The sequence below is a fragment of the Macaca fascicularis genome, chromosome 2 (assembly GCF_037993035.2).
Source record: "Macaca fascicularis isolate 582-1 chromosome 2, T2T-MFA8v1.1".
Classification (NCBI taxonomy): Eukaryota; Metazoa; Chordata; class Mammalia; order Primates; family Cercopithecidae; genus Macaca; species Macaca fascicularis.
The window spans coordinates 154,363,637-154,375,225 of NC_088376.1; the positions used below are offsets into that span (position 1 = coordinate 154,363,637).

General features: G+C 47.3%; 1 non-coding gene across 1 annotated transcript; it reads right to left on the minus strand.

Moving 5' to 3' along the window:
• Nucleotides 1-8,961: 8,961 nt before the first annotated feature.
• Nucleotides 8,962-9,069, minus strand: LOC123572111 (small nucleolar RNA U13). Its single transcript, XR_006696447.1, has one exon. It is a non-coding gene; the product is annotated as a small nucleolar RNA U13 (small nucleolar RNA).
• Nucleotides 9,070-11,589: the final 2,520 nt, after the last annotated feature.

Genomic DNA, 11,589 nt, shown 5'->3' on the forward strand with positions numbered 1-11,589 from the left:
AGAAGCATGTTGGCATCTCTTCCCCACAGTCACCTCCCCTCATTCCCTTTGTCCTTGTGGATTTGTCCCTTTTTTTTTTTTTTTTTTTGAGACGGAGTCTCGCTCTTTGCCCAGGCTGGAGTGCAGTGGCGGGATCTCGGCTCACTGCAAGCTCCGCCTCCCGGGTTCACGCCATTCTCCTGCCTCAGCCTCCCGAGTAGCTGGGACTACAGGCGCCCGCCACCTCGCCTGGCTAGTTTTTTTGTATTTTTTTAGTAGAGACGGGGTTTCACCACGTTAGCCAGGATGGTCTCAATCTCCTGACCTCGTGATCCGCCCATCTCGGCCTCCCAAAGTGCTGGGATTACAGGCTTGAGCCACCGTGCCCGGCCGGATTTATCCCTTTTTAAAAATAGGTCGGGTGTGGTGGCTTATGCCTGTAATCCCAGCACTTTGGGAGGCCAAGGTGGGCAGGTCACGTGAAGTCAGGAGTTCAAGACCAGCCTGGCCAACACAGCGAAACCCTGATTCTACTAGAAATATAGAAATTAGTCAGGCATGGTGGTGCACATCTGTAATCCCAGCTACTTGGGGGGCTAAGACAGGAGAATCGCTTGAACCCGGGAATCAGAGGTTGCAGTGAACCCAGATTGTACCGCTGCACTCCAGCCTGGGTGACAGAATGAGACTCTGTCTCAAAAATGAATAAATAAATAATACAAATTTAATTGAATTAAATTTTAAAAATAAAAATAACTGCCAAGGAATTCTGGTGGGGTGTAGGTAGGGAGAGGAGACTCCCTCTCCCCTGTGTGGTCAATATGCCAAGTGTAGCTGGAAGCCTGGGGCAGACTCCAGAGGCATCCCCACAGCGCAGGTTGTCTGTGATGGTTGTCTCTTGTGACAGTTGATCATACGAACTGGGTAACTCTTGTCACACCCAAATAAAACAGAGTCCAGAAGTGGGGGGCAGGATGGTGGCACATAACACTGCTCCAGGAATGTCATTCTCTATAGCCTGGCTGCTGAGGTTGCCTGCTCCAACCTGAAACCAGTTTTTTGTTTTGTTTTGATTTGTTTTTTTGAGTTGGAGTTTTTGCTCTTGTTGCCCAGGCTGGAATGCAGTGACGCGATCTCAGGTCACTGCAACCTCCGTCTCCTGGGTTCAAGCAATTCTCCTGTCTCAGCCACCCAAGTAGCTGGGAGATTACAGGCATGCGCCACCACGCCTGGCTAATTTTTTCTATTTAATAGAGATGGGGTTTCACTATGTTAGTCAGGCTGGTCTCGAACTCCTGACCTCAGGTGATCCACCTGCCTTGGCCTCCCAAAGTGCTGGGATTACAGGCATGAGCCACCACACTCAGCCAAAGCCAGTCTTATCTGATAGGTACTGCCACCACCCGCTGCAACTCTAAGATGAGTTTCACACTCTGTCACTCACCAGTTAGAGCTGGCCAGTGTCCCCAAATTTTACTGGTGCCAGTGAACTTTCCGAAAAACAGTATGTACCATTTCTCCTTTTTATAATACCTCTAACCTCCTCTTTGTTCTTCAGACATACTGAAGACCACTTACTTGGTCTGTGTGTAAGACCAAAATTGCTTCCCACATAAAATGTTAAATGTAGAGATTTGTCTCTATATTTTAATCCTTGATTTTGACACTCTGGAAGGTGCTCTTCTGGCTGTACCCAGCCTTCTGCTGAAATTGCTCATGAGGAGTTTCAGGTGGTGTCAGCCTCGTCTCTTCCTTTGTTAAGTTCCTCAGAAAGAAATTTGCAAAGATATTCATAGGATGAACTGAATTTAGAGGTTCATCTGGGAGACTTGAATCTTGCTGTCATGAACGGGTACATTTTTTGTTTATTCAAACCTTCTTTCTGTTCTCAACAACATTTTGCTATCATTGTTTTTTAACAAACCAAATTTAAAAAACTTCTTTTAGAGATAGAGAGTCTCACTATGTCCCCCAGGCTGCTCTCAAACTCCTGGCCTCAAGAGATCCTCCCGCCTCAGCCTTCCAAAGTGCTAGGGTTACAGGTGTGAGCCACCGCACCTGGCCAATAAACCAAATTTTAGTACCCCACGAAAGTTCTGGATCTGTGTGGTACAAACAGGCTTTTAAGAAGTCCTCAGGCTTGTCAAAAGCCCACGGGGCAGGGGCAGAGAAGCCGGGAGGATTCTGTTAGACTCATTTATCTTATATATAAGGTACTGCCTAGAAGCTTGAAAAAAGGGCTTAGTGCTAAAAACGTTGCAGAATCGTTACTCAACTTTAGAAAACTTACGGTAAAATATACAAACATAAAACTCACCATCTTTGTCATTTTTTAAGAGCACAGTTCAGTAGTGCTAAGTCTGTTCCCATTGTTAGGCAGCCAGGCTCCAGAGCTTTCTCACCTGAGAACTGAAACTGTACCCACTTAACAGCTCCACATGCCCCTCCCCGAGTCTGTACTCTAGACTTTTTAAAGGCAGCTGACTGGGTGACTTCAGTCACAAAATAAAATTACCCACATGTTTGCTGAAGGATACAACATAAATATATAAATACTTGATTTTTTTTTTTTTTTTTTTTTTTTTTGAGACGGAGTCTTGCTCTGTCGCCCAGGCTGGAGTGCAGTGGCCGGATCTCAGCTCACTGCAAGCTCCTCCTCTCGGGTTCACACCATTCTCCTGCCTCAGCCTCCCAAGTAGCTGGGACTACAGGCACCCGCCACTTCGCCTGGCTAGTTTTTTGTATTTTTTAGTAGAGACGGGGTTTCACTGTGTTAGCCAGGATGGTCTCGATCTCCTGACCTCGTGATCCGCCCGTCTCAGCCTCCCAAAGTGCTGGGATTACAGGCTTGAGCCACCGCGCCCGGCCAATACTTGATTTTTTAAAAGCCTTTCTGTGAGATAATTCGACTTTCTTTTTTTTTTTTTTTTGAGACAGAATCTGTCTCTGTTGCCCAGGCCGGAGTGCCGTGGCACGATGTTGGCTCCCTGCAACCTCTACCTCCTGGGTTCAAGCGATTCTCCTGCCTCAGTCTCCTGAGTAGCTGGGATTAGAGGCATGTGCCACCACACCCAGCTAATTTTTGTGTTTTTAGTAGAGATGGGGTTTCACCATGTTGACTAGGCTGGTCTGGATCTCCTGACCTTGTGATCCTGCCGCCTCGGCCTCCCAAAGTGCTGGGATTACAGGTGTGAGCCACCGTGCCTGGCCAATTCAACTTTCTAAACTCAATGGAAGGAATGATTCTTCAAGTTATGATGGAGGTCCATGGAGCTTTTCTGAAATGGAGGACATCAGGTAAAGAGTGTGTATTCCAGGCTCTGGCCTTGGTCTTATTGACTGACAGGTAGCTGCAAACCCAGCAGGCTGGGTGAACCGCAGAGCCTGTTTTTTCCCTTTTATTATGGAATCTTTGTAAACCGAAAGCCTCAAAGTTGCCTCCCCTCCCCTCCACTCCCCTCCCCTCCCCTTCCCTTCCCTCTCTCTTTTCTCTTTCTTCTCTTTGTTTGAGACAGGATCTCACTCTGTTGCCCAGGCTGGAGTGCAGTGGTGCAATCTTGGCTCTCAGCAACCTTCGCCTTCCGGATTCAAGCGATCCTCCTGCCTCGGCCTCCTAAGTAGGTGGAACTACAGGTGTGCGCCACCATGCCCGGCTAATTTTTGCATTTTTTTTTTGTAGAGATGAGGTTTTGTCTTGTTGTCCAGGCTGGTCTTGAATTCCTGACCTCAAGGGATCCACCAGCCTTGGCCTCTCAAAGTGCTGGGATTACAGGCATGAGTCACTGCACCGGGCCTCAAAGTTGTTTTCTAATTAATAGGAATACAAAGACCCCAAATAGCAGCATAAAATTGTATCTATATCCCTGTAAAAGTCTGAACAAAAACAGAACAGGATATCTGTGCGGTTGCACTGCCACCCTGAGGTGCCACCTGGCTCCAGTCTCTGCTTCCCACTGAAGGGGTGGCCTGCCCCTCCACACCTGTGGGCGTTTCTCATTGGGTGAAACAAGAGACTTGAGAAAAGAAATGAGACACAGAGACAAAGTATAGAGAAAGAAAAAGTGGGCCCAGGGGACCGGCGCTCAGCATACAGAGGACCCATGCTGGCACAGGTCTCTGAGTTCCTTCAGTATTTATTGATCATTATCTTTACCATCTTAGAAAAAGGGAAGTGACAGGATAATAGGATCATCGTAGGGAGAAGGTCAGCAGTAAGACATGTGAATAAAGATCTCTGTGACATAAGTTTAAGGAAAAGTGCTGTGTCTTGATATGCATATGCAAGCATCTCCATAAACCTTTTTAGTGCATAAAGAGCAGCACTGTGCTAGCAAGTCCCACCTTTCGCCCTAAGGCGGTTTTCTCCTTTCTCAGTAAACAGAACATACAATCGGGTTTTACACCGAGATGTTCCATTGCCCAGGGACGGGCAGGAGACAGATGCTTTTCTCTATCTCAACTGCCAAGAGGACTTCTTTCCTCTTATACTAGTCCTCCTCAGCACAGACCCTTCACGGGTGTCAGGCTGGGGGACGATCAGGTCTTTCCCTTCCCACGAGGCCATAGTTCAGACTATCACATGGGGAGAAACCTTGGACAATACCTAGCTTTCCTAGGCAGAGGTCCCTGCGACCTTTGGCAGTGTACATGTCCCTGGGTACTTGAGATTAAGAGAATGGTGATGACTTTTCACAAGCATACTGCCTTCAGGCACTTGTTTAACAAAGCACACCCTGCACAGCCCAAAATCCTTTAAACCTTGAGTCACCACAGCACATGTCTCTTGCAAGGACAAGGTTGGGGTAGGGTCACAGATTAACAGCATCTCAAATACAGAACAAAATGGAATCTCTTATGTCTACTTCTTTCTATATAGACACAGTAACAGTCTGATCTCTCTTTCTTTTCCTCACACCCACTCCACAGGAAGGGGAAAGGGAGGACCAGTCACCCCTTTCCTTAAGGGCACGGCCCGAAGCACCTGCCTGCATCCCCTTGCCTAGGACTTGGTCACATAGGCGCAGCTCACTCAGGGCATCTGGGAAATGTCTGTATTCTGCACGGCCCTGTGCCTGGCTAAAATTCTATTCCCATGGAAGAAGGGGAGGACAATTCAGAGACCAAGTGAGCAATCCTTGCCACATTGAGTGATCCCTGCCCAGCTTGCAAGGGTGGCCAGAAAAGGCCTGGTGCTTTGGGTTAACTAAAGAAGGCTTTCAGTTCCATCTCCCTCAAATGCAGCTGTGTTGCCTTGGGAGCCTTTCTTCCTCTAAGCATAAGTTTTCTCATTTGAAAAAATGAGGATAATTCTTCTTATCTTGCAGGGTTTTCTGAAGATTAGAAATGATATATATTGCTGAGTGCGGTGGCTCATGCCTGTAATCCCAGCACTTTGGGAGACTAAGGAAGGAGGGTTGCTTGAGCCCAGGAGTTCAAGACCAGCCTGGGCAACACTGCAAGATCCCATCTCTACCAAAAAAAAAACATTAGCTGGGCATGGTGGCATGTGCCTGTGGTTCCAGCTACTCAGGAGGCTGAGGTGGGAGGATTGCTTGAGTAGCAGAGGTAGAGGCTGCAGTGAACCGTGATTGTGGCACTGCACTCCTGCCTGGGCAACAGAGTAGGAACTTGTCTCAAAAAAAAAAAAAAAAAAGAAAAAGAAAGAAATTATATGTAATGCATATATAATAATGACATATGTGAAACAAATGGCTGGTGCTTACCAAATAGGTGTTTCCACTGTAATTAGTACTGCCAAGTATATTATTATTATTAATAATTTTTTTTTTTTGAGACAGAGTCTTGCTCTTTCACCAAAGCTGGAGTGCAGTGGCGTGATCTTGGCTTACTGCAAACTCTGCCTCCTGGGTTCAAGTGATTCTCCTATCTCAGCCTCCCAAGTAGCTGGGACCACAGGCATGTGCCACCACACCCAGCTAATTTTTGTATTTTTAGTAGAGTTTCACCCTCTTGGCCAGGCTGGTCTCGAACTCCCGACCTCAAGCCTTCCAAAGAGCTGGAATTACATGAGTGAGCCACTGTGCCCGGCCCTGCCAAGTATATGATTCAGCAAACAAACATTACAGACTGTGATGGTTATTTTATGTGCCAACTTTGCTGGGCCCTGGTATTGAGATATGTGGTCAAATATCATTCTGGGTGTTTCTGTGAGGGTGTTTTGGATGAGATTAGCATTTGAACATTGGACTTTGAGAAAAGCACATTGCCCTCTGTAATTGGGTGGGCCTTATCCAGTCAGTTGAAGGCCTGAAAAGAACAAAAAGACTGACCTCCCCTGAACAAGAGGGGATCTGCAGCAACACGCTTTGGACTTGACCTGTGATTCTGTGTCCCCAGGTCTCCAGACTGCTGGTCCAGCATGCAGGTTTTGACTTGCCAACATTCATCATCATGTGAACCAATTCCTTAAACTCTCTTTCTGTACACACTTCCTATTGGTCATTTCTCAGAGAACCCTGACTAATACACAGATGCCAATGTTTACTTTCCAGGGAACATTCAGACATGGGGTCAATCCTTTGCACTCCAGAGTATTTGTAATGATGATTTCTGCCCTGCTGACTTTTTTCCTTTATTCATCCAGCATTTTAGAGCCAACTTTATTTTAAGTGGGGTGAGGAGAGGAATGAGAGGGAAGAGGGAAAATTCTTGCTATTGAAAATGCATCTGGGGGCCAGATGAGGTGGCTCTCACCTGTAATCCACCACTTTGGGAGACCAAAGCAGCTGGATCACTCGACATCAGGAGTTTGAGACCAGCCTGGCCAACATAGTGAAACCCTGTCTCTACCAAAAAAAAAAAAAATCAGCCGAGCATGGTGGCAGGTGCCTGTAAACCCAGCTACTCAGGAGGCTAAGGCAGGAGAATTGCTTGAACCCGGGAGGCGGAGGTTGCAGTGAGCCGAGATCATGCCACTGCACTTCAGCCTGGACAACAGAGCAAGACTGACTCCATCTCAAAAAAAAAAAAAGAAAAGAAAATGTATCCGGGGCCAAGCATGGTGGGTCATGCCTGTAATCCCAGGACTTTGGGAGGCCGACATGGGTGGATCACTTGAGCCCAGGAGTTCGAGACCAGCCTGGCCAACATGGTGAAACCCCATCTCTACTAAAAATACAAAAATTATCTGGGTGTGGTGGTGCACACCTGTAGTCCCAGCTACTGAGGAGGCTGAGGCAAGAGAATCACTTGAACTTGGGAGGCAGAGGTTGCAGTGAACCGAGATTGCTCCACTGTACTCCAGCCTGGGCAATAGAGCAAAACTCTGTCTCAGAAAAACAAACAAACAAACAAACAAACAAAACAAAATGCATCTGAACTTTGACCCTCCAAATGAACTTACTTTATTTATTTTTTTTGAGACAGGGTATCACTCTGTCATTCAGGTTGGAGTGCAATGGTGCAATCTTGACTCACTGCAACATCCCTCTGCCTTGTGCCTCAGCCTCTTGAGTAGCTGGGATTACAGGTGTGTGCCACCACGCCCAGCTGGTTTTTGTATTTTTAGTAGAGACAGGGTTATGCCATGTTGGCCAGGCTGGTTTCCGTCTCCTGGCCTCAAGTGATCCACCCACCTTGGCCTCCCAAAGTGCTAGGATTACAGGCTTGAGCCACCGCGCCCGGCCTAATTTTTGTATTTTTAGGAGAGATAGGGTTTCACCATGTTGGCCAGGCTAGGCTGGTCTCAAACTCCTGACCTCAGGTCATCCACCCACCTCGGCCTCCCGAAGTGTTGGGATTACAGGCATGAGCCACTGCACCTGGCCTGTTTTGCTATTTGACCCCTCCAAATCTCATGTTAAAATGTGATTCCCCAATGTTGGAGGTGATGCCTGGTGGGAGGTGGGTCATGGGAGTGCACCCCTCATGGCTTGGTGCAGTCCTCACACCAATGAGATAACGAGTGAATTCTCACTACATTAGTTCCCAAGAGACCTGATTTTCAAAACGAGCCTTACACCTCTCTCCCCTCTTTCCTGCTCCCTCTCTCACTGTGTGACCCACCAGGCCCCCTTCACCTCCACCATGAGTGACAGCTACCCTGAGGTCTCACTAGGAACAGATGCTGGTGCCAGGCTTCCTGAACAGCCTGCAGAACCATGAGCCAAATAAAGCTATTTTCTTTATCAATTACCCTGTCTCGGGTATTCCTTTATAGAGACACAAACAGACTAAGACATAATGCCATTTGTGGGGGTAGGGGGGACTTGGAAACAACCTAGATATCCCAGAAAAGGAGTGGCATAGAAATGATCTTCATGAAGGAGTTGATTGAAGTAGTGACTAGAATTCTAATATTGATTGGAAAATGCCAGTAAGCGAAAAAAACTGAATAGCTGTTTATCATTGCAATTTCCCACCCAAACCTAAATGTTCCTCAATAAGAGGTGAATTAATAAAAATAAAATGAATACAATAAAATTAAAAATGACTAAGTAGGCCAGGCACGGTGGCTCACGCTTGTAATCACAGCACTTTGGGAAGCCAAGGTGGGCGGATCACTTGAGCTCAGGAGTCCGAGACCAGCCTAGCCAACACGGCAAAATCTTGTTTCTACAAAAATATATTAGCCGGGTATGGTAGCATGCTCCTGTAGTCCCAGCTTCTCAGGAGGCTGAGGCAGGAGGTTAGCTTGAGCCCAGAAGGTCGAGGTTGCAGTGAGCTGAGATCGCACCACTGCCTCTCAGCCTGGGAGACAGAGTGAGACTCTGTCCCAAAAAAAAAATTGACCAAGTAAAAACAGATGAACCATGAAAATATATTCTCAATTACTCTCATAAATAAAACAATCTTAAATATATATTTAAATATGTGGGTGTGTATACACACACGTACCCACCCACATATGTATACATACACACACATTTTGGGGAGAAAGCCTGGAAGGATATTCAGTCAAAGTTAGGAAGAAATATCTCTCTGGAGGGTGCTGGATTTCAGGCCTTTTATTATCATTTTTCATGTCTGGTAGGTAATGTGCTGACATCATAACAAGGTTTGAGAGAAGCACTTCTCACTCACACAAGAACGAGAAAAGCCAATTATCACACTTATAAACTACAAAAGCCTCCTAATTTTCTTTGTAGTTTTAGAGAAAAATTTTTGGTTATGATCATGAGTTAGTTATATATAGCCAGGAAAATCAATAAAGCTATTTCCATTCTTTAAAGAAGGGAAAAAGTTGGGCTAGATAATTTGTGTGGTTGTGATCTCAACCACATACAACTGTTCAGAGAAGGACACCAGAAGGAAATACTGTAATGGCGAGCCCCACTGTTTCCTCCGTGCCTTCAGTGGTGTGTTTACTTGCTAAGAATGTATCTTTTCCAGAGGTAGAAAAGAGAAAAGCTGGGATGCTTAGACTAATGTTGTGTTAATAGTGACTGTCTTTGGCTAAGGGCGCTTACAGAGATTGCTCTATTACTTAAAAAAAAAATTATTGCTATGTATTGTGGTAAAACATACATGGCATGGGCCGGGCGTGGTAGCTCACGCCTGTAATCCCAGCACTTTGGGAGACAGGCAGGTGGATCACTTGAGGTCAGGAGTTCAAGACCAGCCTCGCCAATATGGCAAAACTCTGTCTCTACTAAAAACATCCAAAAATTAGCTGGGCAAGGTGGCGCATGCCTGTAATCCCAGCTACTCAGGGGGCAGAAGAATCGCTTGAAACCAGGAGGAGGAGACTGCAGTGAGCCAAGATCGGCCTGGGTGACAGTGCAATGGCGTGATCTTGGCTCACTGCAACCTCCACCTCCCAGGTTCAAGCGCTTCTCCTGCCTCAGCCTCCCAAGTAGCTGAGATTACAGGTGTGCGCCACCACGCTGGCTAATTTTTGTATTTTTAATACAGAGAGGTTTCGCCAGGTTGGCCAGGTTGGTCTCAAACTCCTGACTTCAGGTGATCCACCTGCCTTTGCCTCCCAAAATGCTGGGATTACAGGCGCGAGCCACTGTGTCCAGCCTTGCAATTAAATATTAATGAAGGAAGTGGCCGGGTGTGGAGCCTCACGCCTGTAATCCCAGCACTTTGGGAGGCCGGGGCGGGTGGATCACGAGGTCAGGCGATTGAGACCATCCTGGCTAACATGGTGAAACCCCGTCTCTACTAAAAATACAAAAAATTAGCCAGGTGGCCAGGCGTGGTGGCTCACACCTGTAATCCCAGCACTTTGGGAGGCCGAGACGGGCGGATCACGAGGTCAGGAGATCGAGACCATCCTGGCTAACACGGTGAAACCCCATCTCTACCAAAAAATACAAAAAACTAGCCGGGCGAGGTGGCGGGTGCCTGTAGTCCCAGCTACTTGGGAGGCTGAGGCAGGAGAATGGCATGAACCTGGGAGGCAGAGCTTGCAGTGAGCTGAGATCCGGCCACTGCACTCCAGCCTGGGCGACAGAGCGAGACTCCGTCTCAAAAAAAAAAAAAAAAAAAAAATTAGCCAGGCATGGTGGCGGGTGCCTATAGTCCCAGCTACTCGGGAGGCTGAGGCTGGAGAATGGCGTGAACCTGGGAGGCAGAGGTTGCAGTGAGCAGAGATCGTGCCACTGCACTCCATCCTGGGGGACAGAGTGAGACTCCATCTCAAAAAAAAAAAAAAAAAAAAAAATTAATGAAGGAAGTAATATAGTCTAGCTTTCCTGTCTGAATTTGATCCACTGTTTTAGAGATCCATCCAAGAAAGTAACACTTTCCCAAGATTTTGAGACATTTCTCAAAACCTGGAGTAGAGGTCCTCACTGCTTATTATCCAGAAGGATTGAAAATGAGAACTGCAGCCCCAGAGCCGGTTAGAAAGCTGGCAATTAGAGGCCCAGGTGCTGCTGAGTCCCAGCGGGCTTTCCATGCCACCAGTCACCCTCCCAGCATGGGCTGAGCTGAGCTGGGACAGAACTTCCACCTTCCGCTCACCTCCATTTCTAGCCAGTCCAAGTCCCAAAACCTCAAAAATAGGGAAGCCAACAGTGCAGCCTTCAGTCTGTGGCCAGAGGCCCAAGACCCCTGGCCAGCCACTGGCATAGGTCCAAGAGTCCAAAAGCTGAAGAACTTGGAGTCTGACATTTGAGGGCAGGAAGCATCCAGCAGGGGAGAAAGATGAAAGCCAGAAGACTCAGCAAGTAGAGTCCTTCCATACTCTTCTGTCTGCTTTTATTCTAGCCGAGCTGGCAGCAGATTAGATGGTGCCTACCTAGACTGAGGATGGGTCTGCCTCTCCCAGTCCTCTGACTCAAATGTTAATCTCCTTTGGCAACACCCTCACAGACACACCCAGGAACAATACTTTATATTCTTCAATCCAATCAAGTTGACACTCAATATTAACCATCACAGCCACTGACTGAGATCTGGACAGCAAATGTGCAAGCATGATCTGTGCCCCTCAGGGCTGGCCATGGGCATCATGCAGTCCTCTTTGTTCTCTGCTCTCCCGCTGGCCAGGAGCATGCAGAAGAGGGGAAGGACAGTTTCAGAAGCTGGGGAGGACAGTTTCTAGAAAGATAGACTTGCCACTTGTGCCCAGTGCTGTACTATTAGCCGGCAGGCTTGAGCTCCACTTCCATAACAGACACCGTAGCATGTTGTCTTGCA